At 35.7% G+C, this 22,129-nt stretch overlaps 1 long non-coding RNA gene across 6 annotated transcripts in view; it reads left to right on the top strand.

The window, feature by feature from the left end:
• LOC116488483 overlaps positions 1-22,129 on the top strand; it is a 173,368-nt gene that overhangs the window by 37,900 nt on the left and 113,339 nt on the right. The window contains exons 4-6 of one of the 6 annotated variants that reach the window (XR_004253188.1): positions 60-248; positions 562-645; positions 1,932-2,075. The exons of the other annotated variants lie outside the window; for them this stretch is intronic. This is a non-coding gene — a long non-coding RNA (uncharacterized LOC116488483). Of the gene's footprint in view, positions 1-59; positions 249-561; positions 646-1,931; positions 2,076-22,129 lie in introns of those variants that run through there. 6 annotated transcript variants of the gene reach the window in all.

Genomic DNA, 22,129 nt, shown 5'->3' with positions numbered 1-22,129 from the left:
TATAAATTGAGCTTTATTAATTTCATTTTCTTATGAATATTGCAATTTTTCCCACAAAGACTACAGATCCATAATCCTGAGGACTCCTGAGTAGAAGCAAAAATCACAGAAGACTAAAGCTGTAAAATGTTTAACTCCTAAACAGTAAACTGGCAGTAAATAAGATTTTAAAAGGGGAATTGAGGTGGTCAATGTGTTTACAGCCATGGGATTCCAGGATTCTGAATGCAGATGTTTTGGATAAAAAGGTAGAGATTTTTTTTTTTTTTTTTTAATGTATATATTTTTAAATTTCTTTTTGTGTGAGTATATAGCTATAGGTAGGCTATAAAGAGAAAATGCTACCAAATACTCATTGTCTAGGTTTACTAATATACAAACAGTTTAAATAAAGCTATATCTTTGTTTTAATATATGGTAAGAAAGCAGTTTCTACACTTAGCTTTCTTAAGACTTTTTCTTAAAGGAATGCTTCTGACTTCTAGCTGGAGTAAATTATTACTATTATTATTATTATTTTTACAATCTTTTTGATTTTTGTTTATTCTTCAACCTCACCAGATTTCCAGGGGGAACAAGTTGGGAGAAAATGAGGCTACAATCTACAATCCAAGCACCACAAAAAAAACAAAATACTTTTTTGAGGTGAGGAATATTTCTCTCTGAAATGATAAAAATTTTCAGCTGAAGATTGACCTACGAGAGAAAAATTAATCACATATATATCCTGAAGCTGATAGTAGTATGTTTTTTTTTCTGGACAAAACTCAATATTTTTTAAAGTTCTAAAAATGTCTGGAAGGTTTAAAATTGACATATATACAAACACTAAGAGATACAAGAAAGTCAGAAGCAGCTTCAGCAATGATGAAGCTAGAAATTGGCAAAGAACTGCAATTCAGTTCCTTGCACAAATCAATACACCCATACTTCTGACTGCATAATTACAAAATGCATTATGTTCTAAAGTGAACATTTACCAAAATTGATGAGAGAATTACCAATGTAGTTGTGCTCTCTTAAGATGTGTTGGTGATGATCGTTTCAGGGATTTTGCTGGCAGGCATTCCTTATTACCAGAGCTGTAAGGGCTACATTTTCTAGAAAGTCATCAAAAAAGACTATTCCATTAAAATAAATTTTATATCTTGAGCTTAGAAAGAGAATATGTATACAGTGCTATGCTAGTAGCAGAGCCATGTGAAAAAAAATGCGATGCCAAATTAAGCTCTGCAGAGTTTGCAACGTTTCAGGTAACTAAAATATCCCATACCACACTTTTGATAAAAAACCTTTACTGGAAATTTTTGTTAAAGTTAGGTACATCATTTTTAGTATGTTTTCTTAACAGACTGGTAGTTTTAACAGGCAAAAACTTGACACAGTTAACTTCAAAGACCTCCTTCACAGCTGAACTCTCGGTCTTTTTCTTATTTTAAGGGTTGCCTGAGCCTACTGCCTTTAACAAATATGTTCTGAATAAGCCACTTTGGCTTGTTTTTACCAAAGCAGTCAAGTACAGAACTATGTGTTTTCTTCCAGAGAACATTTTAGAATGAAATCAGTGGGCAGTTTTTTCCTAAATTATGTTGTTGTTAAACCCAGTGAGGTAAAAGGTTCCCAGCTCATGCAGATGAGAACACAGGCACGGCTTGTTGCATTCATCCGGGGATCTGAGCTCAAGATTAATGAGATACACTCCAATCATTTCTCCTACCCACTGAAAACTAGGCAAAGGTTTTCTGTCACACTTTATATGGTGCAGGAGGGAAAAATACTCTTTTCAGTCCTCTAGAAGAAGAGCATCCATCTAGAGGTTTCTAAATAGATGCAAAAGAGGGAAGGTGCCCAACTTTCTATGAAACAGTCAAGAAGAGAAGTTTCCCCACCAGACCTTACATTTATTTATTCTTATTTTTCTTCCAATAAAGAGAATCCAAGATGGACATAAAGAAGCTGAAGAAGGAGATATATAAATGGAGCTTGAATGTACCTGGGCTAGGCATGGAAAGGGGAGGATTCTATAAATGGCCCCAGTAAATTCTGGGAAGTGTTAGACCTGAGTATTACTCCAAACAAAAAGTGAGTTTTCTTGCCTTTGTGCATCTATATCTTAGTTTTAACTAACATTTAATTAAAGATGCTCTTAGCTTTTTTTTAAGCCATATTTGTAATGCTGAAGTTGGAGTGTGTGTACTTCCTTCGAGTCCATTTGAGGCTGAGAGAATACTAGTGAAGATCATTAGCACAATAAAGACATGATTTCTGAGGTTTAGTAATTACAGCCATGCATACGAAGATTGTTGAACTGTAAGTTAAAATGGCCACATCTCATACAGTTCCATATATCTATATTTATCCATATTTGATCCTTTTTCCCATTTAAAAATCTTATCTGGATAGAATTTGAAAACTCTAAGCTTTTGTTTTGGGATATCTGAACAGCCTGAAGTCATTCAGGCAACCTTTATCTATGCCTGAGGTTATATGGACAGATCAATGGAAAAGGAGTATGTACAGTGACTCAGATGCATTTTGGATAAATCGAACTTGTTAAATGTATGCTGCATGTCTTAGGCACATTTCCACCTATGAAATCTTGGAAAGAAGTATGTGAGGCTGATTTTCCACTCTGCAAAAGGGTACTGAAATGGAAAATGAAATCCTGAATTTATTTTACTTTTAGTTTTTTTGACTCAATATTCTGATCTTATTCCTTTTCCTCCATCAACTGGGAAGAAATATGACAAGGAAAAGGAAAGAAGCAGCACAAAAAGACTGGGGAGACAGGCTTTTATTCTTAGTCCAGCTATAGATTGGATAGAAGTGCCTCTTATTCTAAAGCATTTTCAGGTCCTAGGGCTAAAAATGATTCTGTAACGAGTCTTCAGTATTGTTATTGTTTTTCATATTTAAACTTTGTGGTTTGTTTTACGGTTCTAATTAAGAGAAAAGAAAGAAAAAAGACGTACTGGGGTGATAGAATTCTTATACAGCAGACAGGTATGTCCCTTCTTTACATTGGATTACAAATTATTTACTCTCAGAAAATGCATCAAGCATCTAACTTTAGAAAATCAAATTCAGTGAAGCATATGAACAATTCTTTATTTTAATTGTAATACACAACTTACTTTTTATTGTAAAAAAAATCCTCTCTTTTTCTTACTCTGTGGAGGTGCAATGCAGGTCAGAACATAAGAGTTTTCAGTCTCTTACAAAATATATTTAGAGGCTTGTCGTACTCTTCAGAAATGCAATTGGTAATTGAATTTTTTTTTTCCTTAATAGACTGTGAGCTGAAAAGGACACTCCATGTTACTTAAATAGTCTATCTGACAAATTATGCTCTTTAATTCTACTTAGGAAACTGTCTTTTACATTAACTAAACATCTCTCCCCCTCCCCACACCTGCTTGACATTTAAAGCTTAAGCAACTACAAGCTACTTCTAACAAGTTCTTCTTCAAGGTAAATTAATATAAAGTGGCACTGAACAAAATGATCCAGTATCAAACAGTGCATTCCTCAAAGTTTTTTTTTATTTTATTTTATTTTATTTTTTTATTTTTTATTTTTTATTTTATTTTAAATACTGTTCATGTACAAATAGAGGAATTCAATTAAAACACACAAACACACAAGGTACTATGCAAACTCACAACATTAGCAGAATGCAGTGTAACTCATTAGAGAGCTCACCTCATTGTAATATTGTTGTACACACACATATGCACATATGCATGCATAGGTCTATAATGTTCCAAATCAAAAAAAACTCTTCTGGTCTTGTGATTTATATGAATATATCTAATTTTAGTTGGCTAAGTTAGCCTTACTACTGTGGGTTTCTTCAACATCACTATCCTGGAATTTTCATTTCTGTAGGGTGTAGTTAAGCCATTTAACAACTTTGTTTGGCTTTCTTATATGCTCATTTAAATAATAAGCAGGAATGTTGCTTCTCATAGTAGCTTCATATTGTCAAGAAAATGGTATGAATTAAGCTCAAGTGCATCTCCCCAAACTCCGTTGTACTCTACCTGGACAGGACAAATTCTAATGGTGATATTGGGTGCTTGAAACCACCACTGTATGAATGAATTCTGCAGATTCTCTGTAACTTGCAGAAGTTGCTCAAAATGAAGTCTGATGTCATCTGAGACCCTTGTATTGTCCTTTAGTATCTTCTTGAGGAGAATAGGAATAGATAGACTGACATCCCCCCAAGATGTGAAGAGAAAATGGATTCATCTTCTAAGAACACTTTGGGACATATGATCTTCAGGTTCACTTGTAACCATCTCTGTGCAGTTTCAGGGAGGTCATGTATGGCAAAGCTTCCTTTTTAAAATTCACAGCTCTATGCCAAACCTGCATGAGCCATTTCTGAGCTCTGCTCTTTGCTTTATTTCAAATTCAATGAGAATATATGTTATATGTTTAAATTAGACTGGTAATATTAATAGTAATAAAAATTGTGTGCTTATATAACACACCAGAACTATTCAGTTGGGCATTCAGTGTGTACTTGCAGAGGCAGCACATGACTGCCTCTTTCCATCATTTCTTGTTATTTTTAATGTCAGTGACAGCTCTTCCTTTGGGTTAAGTATTTATTCGTATTCATGAGTATTTTTATTTGATGGTCAAAACTGCAGATTTCTGGAAATTGGGTAAAAGTTGTATTGATGTATTTTTATAAGCAGAGAATATTTATGCAAAAAAAAAAATAAAATTAATATAATTTTAAGCATAGCCTACTTTACAATTGTCTACAAATAGGAATATAATTGTCAACAAATAGGAAACTTGAGTATGAAGTTTCTCTTAAGTGGTTTAAACATAAAGCCAAGAAGGCATATCAGTTGGTCTGAAGTACAAAAGATCAAGAAAAACTCCTACAATATTTTGGGCCACAAGATTAAAAATATTTCTAAGGGACTAGAAAAAAATGGAACATTAAAAATGAATTTCAGACATTGCTATTCTATAAAATTCACCCTGAAAACACTATAAAACAAATAAACAACATCACCATCATCATCAACAATAAAAATTAGACCTGCCAAAGAAAATAAACTGTTAATGTAATAATTTTATTTTGTCTTTTTACTTCTGTAGTAATATGAATATGCTATTTGAAAAGATGCTTTCTGATGTGAGTCAGACATGAAGTCTTAGAATTATATTAGAGAAATACCTAGGTTGTTTACTAATATGGCATACATGGTTTGTCAGTTTTTAGGACATATTCAGGGAAGTACTTAAACATGTGCTTAATTTTAAACACAGCTTAAATCTCTGCAGGTTAAATGGAACTTAATTACATATGCAAGCACCCTCAAAAAATAAGATAATTACCTTAAATCAAATTTTTTTTTTCTTTTTTTTTTTCTTTTTTTTTTTTTTTAAATGGAAAAGTCTTTGTAAATTTCCAGCTACAGTACTAGGTCTGCCTGCCTGGTAAATGAACTGTTGTAAAAGTAATTTTAGCTGACTTGCTTACTTGCTTTAGTAGTAGAAAAAGTAGTGAGTGTTAATCTTTTCCTTTTTTTTTTTTTTTTTAATGCAGATCAATGAAGTAAAGTAGTAAATGTGAAGGATTGCTGGCCACTTTTATCCTTGGTGTGACTCCATTGGCTTCTGTGGAGTGTTGCTAGGGGTGAATTTGGTCCACTGTTAGCAGCATACTTGTTCTGACTGCATGTGACAGCACAATTTAGTAAAAGCATATTAAATATACCATTTAGGCACCACACTTTAGCATTTTTAAGATCCATAGGAAAGACGTTGAAGCACACATGTTAAATTGCTCTCTGGAATTAATGGTCTGGTTTGAATGTTGTCTACATGATTAAAAATAAAATGAAGTTTTCGAATCAGAAATTTCTGAGGAAAACTGTGAGAGTTGATAAGCACACTTAATATACTATCTAGATAGACCATTGGTTTGAGCTGGCATGTCAGTTCCTATGTTCCTGCAAATAGGTTTTCAGTACACAAATGCAAAAGGAATTTGGCCCCAAGCATAGGTTAGAACAAGTTAATTTTATTTTAAATTCTCAAGGTTTGAGAATATTAAAAAATAGAATGATCAATTTTAGGAGAATGAATACATCTTAATACATAAGTCCAATACATTTAGGTATTAAATAACTCCACAAATAACTTCAGCTTCCTAGTTTTCTGGGGTCATGGGAATTTAGCTGATCCCAGAGCCCGACCAACAGTTGCTGATGATTTAGAAAACAAATGTAGAGTCTGGGTTTATTCGAAGTTGAGCTTATTTTATTAATGGAACTTCCCTGTCAAAGTGCACGGAAGTCGTGTTTTCAAAAGTGACCATTCTTTGTGATCCAAGGGGCAACTACTGAACCATCCAAGAGTGTAGTTTGTGGACACTAATATTTTTATTAAAGATCCATTAAATGCCCAGTTTTCAATATTGGGAATATAGTGCATATTGAAAACTATTCTTAAACAGGAGGAAAGTACCAGATGGATGATCTTTTATGGTTTATTTGAGTACTCAAGTGATGTGTTAGTTCCTTGCATACAAGTTTGTTTTAGATGCATTGCAGATTTTGTACAGCTGAAGAAAACTGAGTTAAATGTAAATTGACTCTACACCAATAGGCTCTACACCAATATTAACCTCACCAATATTCCATATTATTATGGAAATCAACATCTATGATAGGGTCTAAAAATCAGCCAACTAAAGAACAGTTTGATATTGGCACTATGATTGACATCTGAATGAAGTCTATATCTCTGTAAAACTATATTTCTGTATCATTTGTTACATATAAGCTTAACTTCTTTGAAAGTTAAGATGGGGAAGACTACTTTTTTCCAGGTTAGTGTCAGCTGCTCACAAAAATTTAATTTGGGCCAGGTAATAGGGTAATGCCAGAAGACTTTCCTCATGAAGTTAGTTTGTAACAAAATCATGAGGTCTCAGACTTGCTGCAATGACAAGCTGTGATTTCTGTCATTATGTCCGCAGGTAACTGAGGTACTTATTTTTTTTTTTTCTTTTTTTTTTTTTTTCCCCCCTCATGGTGAATTCCAGGTATGCCCTTGAATGGCTGTGACCACCTGTTCTCCCACCCCTGCTTCAATTTATAAACCATATGTTGCAGTCACTTACTAGAACCACTGTAGACATGATGTGCTTTCTTGTAAATATTTCATCTAGTCTCTTCACTTCAAAATAATTTGAAAGCATTGATTTTGCTGAAATCAGGACTGAGACTGGATGCTTTCTCAATATTACCTCTGGTCCTTAGGCACAGAGTTATAAAAGTTGCTGAATCTTAAAATCTCTTGTGGAACTATCAGCATTTTGTTATGAGATATTAGCACTGTCATTTGAAAATGAATCCTACTGAGATCACTGGTAAGAAAATAAAAAGTATGATAACTCTTTCTGTAACACAAATGTACTCAAACACACTGCAAATAATAATTTGCAGAATGATACCTCCTAGGCCAAATTGTTCAGAACAGTTTTGCAGTCAGATGTTAATACAGAAAATTTCCTAAAATTAACTTGTATTAAACAGATGTTTGGATAGTTGGCTAAGTCCTCTAGCTCTTGTATGCTAAAACTCTTTTAAGTCTTTCATCAAAGATGTACAAGTTTGTGCATTTGTATTGGGTTTACGTCACAAGGTTTTGGTAGCAGGGGCCCTGCTGGGGTGGCCTCTGTGAGAAGAATCCAGAAGGTGCCCTAAGTTAGATAAGGGCCAGTTTCAGCTGGCTCCAAAGGGATCTGCTGCTGCCCAGAGCCGAGCCAGTGAGGGATGTTTGTGCCTCTATGAGAGCAGATTTAAGAAAGGGAAAATGCTGCTGTGCAACAGCAGCTGGGAGAGAGGAGTGAGAACCAGCCGTGTAGCCCCCAAGGTCAGTGCAGAAGGAGGGCAGGAGGTGCTCCAGGCACGCAGCAGCAGTTCCCCTATGGCCTGTGGAGAGGCCCCTGGTGGAGCAGGGTGTCCCCCTGCAGCCCATGGGTCACACATGGAGCAGATCTCCACGCTGCAGCCCCTGGAGAGGAGCCCCCGGTGAAGCAGGCCCCAGGCCGGAGCTGCAGCCCATGGGGAGAGGAGCCCACGAAGGAGCAGGAGGTCTGGGGGAAGCTGCCGCCCACCCATGGGGGACCTGTGCTGGAGTAGGTTGCTCCTGGGGGATGGACCCTGTGGTGCAGAGCCATGTGGGAGCAGCTCTTGAAGAGCTGCTGGCTGTGGGCAGCCCCCGCAAGCTCAGTTCGGGAAGGAGGGCATCTCATGGGAGGGACCCCACGTGGAGGAGGGGCAGGGAGTGACCTTGAAGGAGTGGCAGAGAAGAAGTATTAGGGGCTGACCGCAGCCCCATTCCTTGTTCCCTTATGCCGTTCGGGGGGAGCAGGGGCAGAAGAGGGTGGATGGGCGGAAGGTGTTTTTATGTTTTGTTTGTTGTTTCTTACCACTCTAGTTTGTTAGTTATAGGTAATAACTTATATTAATATCCGTATGATGAATCTGTTTTGCCCATGATGATAACTAGCGAGTGATCTCCCTGTCCTTACCTCAGCCCTTGAGCCTTTTTTTTTTTTTTTTTTATTTTGTAATATTCATTGTATTTTCTCCCACTTTCACTTTGAGGAGAGGGAGTAAGAGAGTGGTTGTGGTGGAGCTCATCTGCCCAGCTGTGTAAAACTACCAGAACATTAAGTATACAAATATATCATAAGTGATCCACCCCCTGATATGGACATCTGGAAATTCATAAACATTCAAAAACATGATGGGTTTGGGCATTCAGATATAATATGCCTTTCATTCTGTTGGTAATGCAGTAGGAAAATGCAGAAACTATTCGGCTTTATACTAGGTCAGTTCTCTGGACTTTGAATCACTTCCTGTACTGAAGTTTGGATCCCATTGCATCCCATAGTCATATTTCTTCACTAGCTTGTGCTGAATTGGCTTGGAAATGAAAAGAAACTCTTGTGCATAGGCATGCTTTCTGAAGCCATTTGCCTGTAGTAGAGAGTGGGATGGCCTTATGAAAGCCCTTTATGCTTCACTGACTTTCATCTACTCTAAAGCATTTGGATAAAATGGAATTGCTTGCAAAATGATTTATTATGGCAAGGACTCTATGTTTCACTTTTACCCTTCATAATGAACTAGGAATGTATATTTATTACGCTGTGCAGGGGTAGTGAATCATCATGGGTGATGCAGAACTGAATGTTTAATTAATGTGATGGATAAACCAGAGCAATATCATGCTCTTTGCCTACTATTGTCAAAAGAGGAGCAGCTGCCAGTGTAAAAAAGTCAATTACATTTGTAATAGCTTGTACTGGTGAAAAATCAAGGCTGTTGGAGGTGGTATGCATTCCTTCCTTGCCTGTCGTCTCTTTCTCACTCCTCTTTTGCTTATCTTTCACTTCCCCTTTTTCCTCTATTGCATACTCAGTTCACATATTATTTATTCAGAGGAAAAGTTGTAGTATCAGAAATAAAACAAGAAGTAAAACATTGCTTTCTTGCTTCTTCTCCCCATTTATTTTTTGGTCTCATATCCCATCCATCTTCATATCCTTTAGCAGCTGTATAGGTTTAAATGAAGTCAATAGAAATGGCAGCATGGGGAACTGAGATAAACAGAAAAAGATAGAGCTTCTAGCTAGGACTGTTGTAGTTTAAAATAAATGGCAAAACAATGTTTCTAAACACAAAGCTTAGGGAATCTACAAAAAATAAAATAAAATAAAATTACAAATTCTTAGTCTCAGAGTCTGAAAACTTAATTATGTTTTAACCTATTACAAACTTTTTTTTTTTTACTTGTCCAGTAGTTTTTATGAAGTGTGATACTCATGCAGAAGAAAGAGAAATCTTCATCCTGATTTAGTGCATGATTTTTTTTTTTCTTTTTAATATCTCACTCAATAGTGATTTCAACATTATTTCAGGCCAAGAAAGTCTTTGTAATATTTATCTGTTGGAAGCTCCAGGATCTAAAATGAAAACTCTTTTTTTAAGTATTGTTCTCACCTTGCCCTACATTAAAGTCCTAGATAGATGGATTCAAGTTTCCTGATGGTGTCTCTAGCTGTTGGGATCTGATGTTAGCTGAGACTTCCTTATTATCTAGACATATTTTCTGAAAGACCTTTGGATGTCTAGGTCATCTGAATGCAAAAACGGAACTGTTTGTAGTGACTGGTGCCAGCGGTAGAGGTGTTGATTAAGGTGCTTTCTGCTCCTTTCTGCCCTTTTCTTTAACATTTCTTCCTATAGTGCCTGGTTGACATATGACAGGGTCCAAAGATGTTAGGCTGGGACCAATGGTCTGGTTATGGAATTTATATAGACAAGAAATCAGCATCACAATGTTAAGCTGCCTTGTTGCTATGACGCACCAGGCTGGATCTATCCTTTAAATGAATGAGAAAACTTAACCTAGTTGGGAAATGAAGGTGTTTGATGTGAGTGAGAATGTGATGGAGACAGTGACTAAAAACCTTGGCTTCCTAGGGCTGAGCTTGACCTTCTAAGCAATTACTCTGGAGACATGTGCAAAGATGTGCTTCTAATATGGTCATGCTATGCTTCAGACATGAAGACTTTATATATTTGACCAAACTATGCTACTTAGATACCATCTGTGTTTTGTTTTAACAGTACCATAGAAAAAAAAGACAACAATAGCACTCATATTTGAACACTTGTCTTCTGAAGGGCTTGACTATAGTGCTTTTGCCCTTATATCTATGTTTGCTTGTGAAGGGTTCTAAGGCAAACTTTATACAGTATGCTGCAGATAACTGAGCATTAAAACATCAAGATGAAACTGGAATGGTCCAATGTGACAAAAAATGCAAGCATGCCTAAATATTTTACTCTCCAGTAGTACTGAAAGAGTCTTACACCAAGATCTTCAAAGGTATTTATACAATTTTCTACTATTGATGAAGCAAGAGGGAGATTTAAAGCTTTTTTTTTTTTTTTAACCTCTTCTTTTTCCTCTTCATATCTGTTAAATTATTTTATTTATTTATTTATTTATTTATTTATTTATTTATTTTTTATTTTTTGTGTGTGTGACTTCACTCTATCATCACAATAGCTACTGATTTAAGAAAAAATAAAATATAGTATTGGTAGGTAGGAACAGTTCACTCTGCATGGTTTGTTTTCCCAGCTTCTGAAAGCAATATGTAATTATAAGATTTCTACTGCCAGGAGGGTCACCCAGAATAACCCTCCTTGCATTTAAGTGAGAGAAAATGTATCTGTTGTTTTTTCTTTTTCATATATATTTTTTTTTGTATTTCTATACATCCAAAGTTGACAGGGATGTTTTTCCAATCAGAGTAAAGCATACATATATTTTGCTACTGAAATAAAATTACATTCTAGTAAACATTCTAGTGATAAAGAAAATAGGCTACTTTCCCCCTAGGCCCAGGGCCTAGGGCATTGTAGGTTAAACAATCCTCCTTCTGTTAAACAGCTTAAGAAGCAGCAGCAACGTCCTAGAGATGGGATCAAGGAATTATAGGGGCATAATATTTTTCTTTCATTAGGTTAAACTTGATGCCAGTGCAAGTTATTCAGTGGGAAGGTTGAAGAGAGTTCCTCAGAGTTATAACATTGATTCTGGTTAGTGATATAATGATTAATTATATGTCACTGAATACAGTGATGTGCCAATAACAGCTTGCTGGGCCCCAGTAACAGGTATCATTAGGTAAAATATTAGTGTGATCTCTAAACCATCCTACTGTTACCATCTTTCACAGTAAAGCTTAGAAGTCTGTAACAATAGCAGAGCTACTTGGCTTTCGTTCAGATTCAAACACATAACACAGATCATTCACAGTTACCAGTTCAAAGCCATCTAGAAGAGGCAGAAAAAGGGTAGGAAGAGAAAGAGAGACAGAGAATTGATGTAGCTAAGGTAATAAATAGGGCTGTCCTGGGAAGTTTGGGAGTAGGCTAACCTGAGTGTTTCCCCTTCGATCTGACTGTAGTGGAGGCTTGGAGATCCTAGAGAACTTCTCCTGCTACAGCTCTGTCTCACCTCCCTTCTGTCTTTCCTCCTTCTGCTAAAAAAATTTAAGAAGCCGTAGCAACGTCCTAGAGTTGGGATCAAGGTATTGTAGTGGCATAAAATGTTTGTTTGAGTTTGTCTGGGAATGAGGGAATGACTTTTGGCTGCTCTCAAAATTCAGTAAGATCAGTGTTGGACACAGAAACAATTATCTGATTCCCTGTAAGTACTTCAGGCAGTTGTATGTTAATATACCTCAAATTTTTTTTTTTTTTTTTTTTTTTTTACAGTTCCTTTATAAACATGTTTTCATGTCCAGTGAAAAGGAGGACAGGTACAATTAATCTGTAACTGCTAGGATTTCTTAACTTCTGTTTGATTTGGGCTAGTATTTAGAAACTTAAGACACTTTGATTTCTCTAAGGTTTAAAATCCTCACTGCATCTGAGAATCTGGATCCTGATAGGTTTTCACTTTTCAGATGTCATGGGAAAATTAGTTTCACTCGGGATAAAGAGTGGGTTTTCTCTTGACATAAATAGCCTCGTGTTTAGAATTCCAGTGCAAATGGGAGCAGTTGGCACAGACCATGTAAACTCCTGAACCTGGAAACTTAAGTCTGCAGAATCCAGAAATATCCTTTGTGCTAAACATCTGGTCTGATATGACTGAATACTTTTCCCACAGTGGGAGCTCTGCTTGTTCTTGGGAGTTTAGCAGTTGCTGCTAATTTGTTTTGAATGATAAAACTCAATCAAATATAAAATTTGAATGAGAACACTTACAATTTTAAACCTCTCTGCGTAACAATATCTTTAAAGATATATGGAAAAGTGACTGCTTATATTTCTGCATTTAAATGCATTTATCTGACATTGTAAAATGATTCCAATAAAAGGTAAATGAATTATAGATCTCAGCCAAATCCACAAAATCAGTCCAGTTCATTGTCTATCTTGTCACACATTGCTTTGAATCATAATTTATTTGCTGTACTATAGAAACTCAAGCTGAGATATTTACTTTTCCTTGTTCTTTATTCTGAGACAAGAAATATTATTCCAGAAGGACAGATTTCTGAGGAGCTAAAAGAATCAAGAGTGTGATTAAAAGTTGGACTTTGTGGTTACCTATGGTATATGCTTACCTAGGGGTTGTCCCACACTGCTATAATACTTGGAGAAAATTATTTCCTGAATAACCCTGAAACTTAATGGCTATTCAGGAAATAAAATGAAGCTGTGCAATAACTAGTATTTTCTTGTTATGACACTATGTTAGTTTTTGTTCCATCTTCCAGTGCCCTCATAAAAACAAACCAGAACAACAACAAAAAAACAAACCAATATGTTTTTGTGGGAGTTCTTTGTTTTTCTTGCCCATGAGATCCTGTAGTACCTCTACAGCAGTGATCTCAAATAAAATGTCTGACATACAGGGTGATATTACAATTTCAAAAGCTCTACAAGTCAGATATACTCTTATTTTGCAGTATTGATCTGTTTATTCCACTTACTAGATGATGCAAGAACAAGGAGTAGCTCATTCAAACTGTATCTATTGAGACTATAAGCACATTCTTTTTGTATACCACATTTCTGCATTAAATTAATTTTTTTGGCCTTTTTTTTTTCACCAAGTATATGTATCAGAGTTTTATTATTTCATAAATTCTGCAGTTCATGTCCACATATTCTCCTAATCACTACTCTTTGTAGTCCCTTTATCTGTGATATAATAACACGTGGAATACACATGGCAAATTATGTCCACATATAGCAACAGTACTAGAAAATGCACTAGCAGAGAGTGTGATATCTTCAAAGAGTAAGAAAAAAGATGTTAAAAATATCCAGAATGTTAACAGTTACGTGTGTTACAAAGAGAGCAGTATGAAGAACATCCAGGAACTTTTATTTGGTTTTCTTTCTTCTTGATTCTTAAATTCGCATTAAAATTGTTAAGTATTTTTTTTTCTGTATATTACACCATCATCTTGTGTGACTTACAGTTGTCAGATTTCATGGGGAGAAAATATTGGGTACTAACGGCTCCTTTATCAGAGAAAATTACAAGAACCAACGGCTGGATGTTAAAATCAAACAAATTCAAGTTAGAAATAAAACATGTATCTTTACTGTTGTTGGTGTTAACCATTGGAATTACTTAGAGAGGGATATGGATCATTCTTTGCCTCTTAATATTTCAAAATAAGTCCTAGATGTTTTTGTGAAAGGCATGGTTCAGTCAGAGATGTTCATTACTGAGCTGACTCCAGGAGTAATTGGGTATATTGTTTAGCTTAAGACATATGTGAAGACAGACTAAACGACTCAGTAATTCCTCTTGATCTTGAAATATTTTATTAGACAAGTCTGTTCAAGTGGAATATAAATATTTTAAGAGTTGAAGTTTTAGAGAAAACTATGTGATTTTTATTTTTGAAAGTATCAGATTCTCCACTGAAGAAAGATTTTGCCATAAAAATATTGTAGCTGTACCTGTTGAAAACAGTTTGTGGTTTTACTTTTTCATTTTTTAATAGGCCTCTACTAGCCCTACAATAAAACAGAAAGCTTGATTAAATTGTACTCATCTGTAATGTTCCTGCTTAAGATATCTATACTATGTTTTTCATGATTGTTCTGCATTTTGAGCCACATGAATCTGAAGCAGCTCTGAACCACAGGCCTGCAGCGGTATGGGAGGGCTCAAATCTAACACGGTTTGTTGGGAACACTGCTGTAATAATGCAGCACCACAGGGACATGGTTCATAACAAAGGTGGAGAAAGTCCATGTGCCAAGGCCATACAGACCACAGAGCTCCTTCAGAAGTGGTTTTTATCCCCTAAGACATTTCACTTAACATTTTCATTTACCACATATTTTTTAAGAAATTTGGAAAAGAGGAGCAGATTCTTTCAGTGAGAGGATCACAGAATTGCTGAGGCTGGAAAGGACCCCTAGAGACCTGCTGGTCTATCCCCTGCTCAAAGCAGGGTAAGCTAAAGCAGGTTGCTCAGGCCTGTATCCGGTCGAGTTTTGAATATCTCCAGAGGCAGAGACTCTGTGGAGTCATAATTCAACTTCCTAAGCTCAAAAAAACTATCTGGGAGCTTCCTGAAATACCTCTCTGAAAAATAATGGTAGTAACATAGTTGTTTCCAGTTTTCTGAATTCTTCTGCAGGAATTGCTAGGGCAGCCAAATCTGGTAGAGTGGGAGCCCTCCTATCTCCGCTCTGGGCACGTGAAGCTGCTGCAGATCCCAGTCCCCAGAAGAAAGGTACTCCCAGGAGGTGCACACAAAGCTATTATGGCTGTGATCAACCACAAAAAAAAAAAGTGTGCAAAGACCTCACATAAACATGAAACTCAGAAACAGCCCGAACCTGTTCCCCCATGATTCCCCTGTGATCTTTCCTAATCACAGGTCTTTCTGACCTGCTGACCTGCTCACTTGCAGTGGTTTTTATCATCTTTCATCTCTATTTTCCCATGTGCATTTTTTTGCAGTCCACCTTGGTCACTCTCCTTTCCTATCTTCAGTTTTCTCTTAAGCATCCCATAACAAGTTTTAAACATCCTTACAATTCACTTGAAATATCCCATAACAGCATTTACACAGTCCACAAATTCTCTTCGCTGCTGCATCCCATAATAAGAGCTATTCCCTTGTCAGCAATAACCCCCTTTTAGTCTGAAGGCCTTTGAGAGAGCCACTTTCTGCTGTTGTCTCATCTCAGTGGTTTTCACACCAGGGACGAGCATTTTCCCTTGGTAGTCTTAGGAGCAGCTGATTCAGTGTGCTCTAATTTTCACTGATTAGGCTTTCACTGGTTATATTACTACAGTTACTCCACCGATCACCGTTCCTCAAATCCTTGCTGGGCCTTTCTGTTTCATTTGCTTAGCCTTTCCTCAGAGAATCTAACAGGAAATTTGCTTTTAAAGGAAGCAAACATAGAACTGAAAAAGAACTGAAAATAAAAACACAAACCCCAAATGTTCAGGTTTTCCTTTTGCCAACCTACTCTCTATCTATTTAAACAAGACATTACTCAGTTTAGGAACTGAAATAATAATGTACTTCTGGCTTTTTATTCAGACCAGCAGAAGGTAGGTAGTTCAGCTTCTTTCAGGTTTTCTGTAATCGGTACCAGAGAAGAAACATCTGCTATTAAATTCATGCCTCTGTGTTCTGTATTGCTGGATTTGTGTACACAATTCCCTGACAGTCCGAAGTTTATCAGATATAACAATACAGTTTTATGCAGACTCTCTGCAAGCACTGGAATAGGTAATATGTGACCTGGAATAATGTCTGTAGGGGAAAAAAGTTACTTCTTCAAACTTTGGGGATCCTTTTGAACTGACAAAGTGAATTTTTCAAAGCTTTGTCTCGTGCAACTGAATTTTACTTCAATCTTGGGTACCTTTCTACTTAATAGCAGATTTACTGTTTCATGTAGCCACAGTATAAGCTATAGGTCTGGTAATTGAAGTTGGGTGGGAGGAATGTGTACGAGAAATAGCTACTTTTAGGGTGTGGGAAAACTATCTAAAAAAAAAAAAAAAGGACCATTAAAAGCAGTTTATCTGTATTTAAAGAGCAAATAAGCATATTTCATCCACTTTACCTGAATTCTCAGAAAATGTCTTCCACTGTATGTTGCTCAATATTTTGCAGATAAATTAATCACTCCACTTCAAATAGGATGTTAAACAGGGCTTAGAAAGGCAGTTTATGTTCAACTTTAACACTTCAGTTGCCACTTACGTTTTTGATTAAACACTTTTCTATAAATTTATTAAAGGTTGATCATTGACTGATGACATTAATTTGTTATGCTCTCCTGAAGCACGCATGGCTCCTGAAATTTGGTTTGTTTATTCATTATTGGTAGTGGCTTTTGAAATGTCCCCTATTTGACCTTTTTGTTTGACACTGATAAAAAATGATATAAGTTTGCTACTTATCCTGGACTTGAAGCCTCCTGCTTGGGAGATAAAGGTTACCTGAGGATATTGCCATATATTTGTATGGAAAACGTTCATAAGTAAATTTCAGTGGGTAAGTGGCTGAAATTAATGTCATTTTTTTAAAGTCAGAAGATGCTGATTAAAGGATTGCAGGGTGACTCATTTCTTGCTCTTTTGAAATTCATCTAATTTCCCTGACTTCAGATCCTTTGTAATTGCTCATGGGTAGTGTAATGTTTCATGAAGCTAGCAATTAGATGACAGGATTGAAACACAGACAGGGAACTTCATCTTCTATAAAACCATTGTGTCATCATTATTGTTGTTAGACAGACAGAAGGAATAACATATTACTGCGATACTAATATGTCTTGCTTACCAGTTTTATAGAGTTTAAGGTATGGAAAAATTACTTCATTTCACTTCTATCATGTACTACAGAGATGCCTACCACTAGTCTATGGTAAAAATGAATTGATTTTTTCCAGTGTTTTAAATTCTCTGCTATTTCATAACAAAGGCTAGGCTAACAAGCCCTTATTGAAGAAATGGAAGAGCCATACTCAGCAAATGTTTTGGAAGTTTTTATTCTGGTAAGTTAGTATATGATAAGTTTTTTAGAGTTATCTAATTATCAGACAAAAAATAAGGTGGTACAGAGACAATTCCTCAGAAAATTCAAACCAAAACTGAAGATAACAGTTTGTACCAAAGACTTAGGTGTGACTTATAAACATGGCTCCAGTTACAGAATCATTCTCCAGTATTATATAGATAAACATTTAAATGAAATAGCATGATATTAAAGGAAAATGTATTTCTGAATTTGTTTATATTAAAATGAAAAAAGCATGCAATTCTTTTTGAGTGCAATACATAGCTATTAGTAAACAATTACTTTAAAATGGTTATCACGTAAGTTTTCTGCAGTTTTTATTTCTCTGATGAAACTGTATCTGACGACTGAAATGTTAAATTAGTTGTCAATGAGGGAAAAGTAATTTTCAAAGAAAGTTTAATGTTCTTTTACAGGAAGTATGAGCATTTCTAATTGTCTCTGTTACTATAACACAACATTGTGAATTTTATGTTTGTAGCATTGATAAACAGATTTTTCATTTAAAATGTCTCTTTATTGAAATGATGCATTACCAAAGAAAAGTTTCAGTTAAACAAGTAGTGTAGTTATAAAATGATTCATAATTATATTACTGTGATTATCTATAATTATAGTATCTTAAGAAAGTAGGTACTTATTCACTATCACTTCTTTTTAAAATGACAGTTATTAAAATTTTCTGACTTTTTAAAATAACTTACAGCAAAATATTTATTACAGGTTTAGCAATAGTGGAAGCAAAACTAAACTGTCCACATTCAAATGGCTAGTGACTTCATTTTTCACTGATGCATAAATACCTAAATATTCATCACTAAAATGTAATTTGATTGTGTAAATATTAAAGATGAGTGAGTGCAAATATTCAAATTTTCAGTTTAGGATAGTGCTGCCTACGAGGCAAGTAGTAAACGCTGGTCTTGGGGGTCTTCCTCTGATAGCTGACCAATATCTCTTGTATAAGTCTATATTGTAAAGTTGTATTATTTCTTTCCAGCTGGACTCTTCTCGATATGAACATTGCTGAAATTGTAGCTACAAGTCATTCTGGTAAAGCCATGGCTCCAGTGGTCCCTGATGCTCAGCTGGCTATGAGCAGTGGTAGCACCCTGTTATCTGACATCTGCATGTATCAGTGGTGAGAAGGATAGTGTTACTGTGTGCTGGCATAGGAACAGAAGAAACACAGTAAGAAGTCATTCCTTTACACTATTTTATGCAGCACCATAAAGCCTTTAGTAAGCTGTTTTCAGTCAGTGTGGAGGACAGCTACTGAATTTGGAAGAGAGTTTATGTTACTGCTTCTTCCTGCTATTTGAGGACAATGGGGACTTGACTTTTAGCTACCAGCTCTCAGCTAGCTCCTTTCTGAGCAAGTGTTTCACTGATGTATTCTTTTTCTTCCTATTTAATTTTTGTATGTATATATACAAAGAAATGGTCTTATGGTTCAGCTGGGGTTGCCTGGTCCCATTTCAGATTTTCAAATTTTACCACAAGGATATCCTTAAATAGAATGGCATAAGCATGCGGATCTGTGAATCAAGCTCCCTTTTTGAAATGATGCATTTTGACAAAATATACTACAGGAAAGAATGTTTCCAGAGAAGACTTGCTGATAAGAGTAGTGATAGTGCTGATACTGGCCATGTTTGTCATAGCATGACAGACCTTCATAGGCTCTGTTTTATTAACAGTCCAGTTATAGAAAAAAAAGGATGAAAAGAAATAAAATAGCTGATCAGCCTATTTTTATATTTATAGTCTTCACCAATTACATTAAATGGTAAAAATTATTTTATACCAAAAACTGTAAGAGAATGCATTATCTAGGAAACAGTTTGGATACCTGAAACCACTTTAATTTCTGTGTCAGGAACTTAAGTCCAAGCTATGACCTGAAAAAAATCCTTTTAGTTTCCATGTAACATATAAACTATGGATTTCAAAGCTTACCACTGTGGTAAGGATGTGAAAGATGAAAATTTACACTGGGAGTAAAAAATATTCTGTGACCATATCAGGAGCATAGAAATTGATCTCTTTGCAAGCCAAGAGTTTTAGCAGCCCAAGATGCTTGGCAGACATCCGTTTCCAACTAAGACCCTGTGGTATTTAAGTGACAGGCCAATGGAGACCCCAAACCAAGATGTGTTCAGAGCATGGTGAAAACATGAAAATGAGATCCTTGCAGATCCATGTTATGATAGATCTTTTTTTTGGTGTCAGATACCCTTTTGTAAGCTTTAAGTATGAAAGCAGACTGTCCTAGATGCTCACTGATCTGGCTGCAAATGGATACTGAGTCCTTTAGGCTGCATACTCAAAGTGGCAAAATGTGGCACTAGCTGTGCTGTTCTCAGTATTTCAAAGATTATAGAAAATAGTGTATTTCAGCTCCATACCTGAAGGTCCCCCTGTTCTTGGTTAAGACTTTGATCTTGACCTGTGTCCAGCAAAGTAATGTGTGAGATTCATGCACAGTTAATTTACTGAATTGGCAGATTCATACTTTTTGAAGAGATATTACTGTCTTTTGGTTTCCTGTAGAAGTGACTCTGTATAAATAAGATTAAAACAAAAGCAAAACCAACCAACCAACCAAAAAACAAACAAACAAAAAACCACAACAACCTTTCATTGCCTTAGTAGTAAAAGAAAAAACTAAAATCTCCAAATTCTGATCAACTACTTTGGTCAACAATGTAGCACCAGTATTCACAGCAACACTTAAAATTTCACTGTTCATCACTTTAGTTCAAAATTCCAATTTAATCAGCAACAAGTACATCTGGTTATGAGTGGTCAACTTGACTGCAAATTAATGATCACAACTGTTGGCTTAAATAATGAAACCAAATGCAGTTATCTTGCCAGACTCAGTGCAGTAACCCTGATCCACAAACTTGTTTAAAAATACCAAGATTGGTCTAAACATGTGGAATACCTGTGGCATGACAAGGTGGGCTAATTTTCAGTCTCCATTTTTTTTGCCAAATAATTAGCTGGGGAATAGAGTTTTAACCTAAATTAATATTACTCCTGCTTTGGAGAGAAAATACAAGCAAACTAGAGTTACTGGAATCTCTTTGAATCTTAAAAATAATAAGATATCACATATTTGTCTTCTCTTCATCTTGTCCTAATTCACATACCTTGTTATTTACTGTTTACTGTAGCTTAATCTTAGAAAACTTCTGTCTGAAAAAAAAAGTTAATTTTGAAATCCTTTGTATTTACAGACATGTTAATTGGTAGCTGCAGAAGCTTTTTTTTTTTTTTTCCTTTTTTTTTTTTTCTCCTTTTCTTTGATTCAGTAATGTTTAACTTGTCTTCCTTTCTAGAGTGAAAGTTAATCCTTTGTGTGAAATAACAATAGCAAATAGAAAGACAGGTAATTATTTCCAAAAGCATGAACTGATTTGTTTGAAACTGAACATCTATGTTCAAAAAGCTATATCAAATTTTAAAACTGCTTCTGAAAATTATGAATGTGTAGTAAATGAGTGCCCCAAGGGCATATGAAGTTTGGCAGACCAAAAGCAATGTCCCATTTTAACCATAACAATCTGCTATAAATGGTTTTGTAAGATACAGCAGTATTTTGGAACGTGGGAAGAATAGGTTGACATACCTTATGTGCAGTGCAGAATTCTTTATCAATTGCTTTAATAGGAAAGAAGGTAATCCTTTGTGAAAAGACTCATTTGTAAAGTGAAATGGTTAAAATGTTACAAAGTGGATGATTATTCTTAATTTTTGGATTACTCTAATTTGGCAGCTCTGTTATCAAGCAAATCCATATGCAAAAGACAACTGACCAGAATATTAAATATAACCTCCAGTTGGATAAGAGGAGCCCTCAGCTCTATAGATCTTTCTTTTCCTTTATAACTACTAGAGCTAAAATAGTTCTCAATTAGTGAGGAAAAAGCTTTCTCAGGGTTTTTCAGATGCTGAATTGTAACAGAATGTGAATTCAGTGAGGATTAAGACCAAGTTTTGTAAGTGGGTTTAGAAGTAGGACCAACATATCTTTAAATCTCTCTTTCCTGGATTTAGCAATTGGTGTGAAGCTGGAATTTTCAACTTCAAACAGAATATAGGTACATTGATTGTTCTTCTGGTTGCCCAGAAACTATTGACATTTTTTTGTATTTAAAGTGTGGTTAAAAGCAGCAGGCTGTGCTCTGTGTTATGGAAAGATGGGCTGGAGAGGGCAGAAATGGTATGCACCTAGTTTGCAGCAGGGCTTTGTCTAAAGAAGGAATCCACAGTTGTGTCTGCTGCCTCCTTACAACATGGGATGAACTAGCAGGAGCAAAGCTACAGTGAGGTCAGATGGGGAACACACTTTACCCTGGAGTATTTGTGCATTAGTCGCTAGACAGAATAGAGAAGCAGCATCTGCAGCAACACTTTAGGCTTAAACTTCAACTTTCCTTTTAAAACTGGAGACACGCAATGGTTATT

Source organism: Aythya fuligula, chromosome 4, assembly GCF_009819795.1.
Source record: "Aythya fuligula isolate bAytFul2 chromosome 4, bAytFul2.pri, whole genome shotgun sequence".
Lineage (NCBI taxonomy): Eukaryota > Metazoa > Chordata > Aves > Anseriformes > Anatidae > Aythya > Aythya fuligula.
Note: the sequence above shows the minus strand (reverse complement) of the source record. Positions and strands in the feature narration are given on the sequence as shown.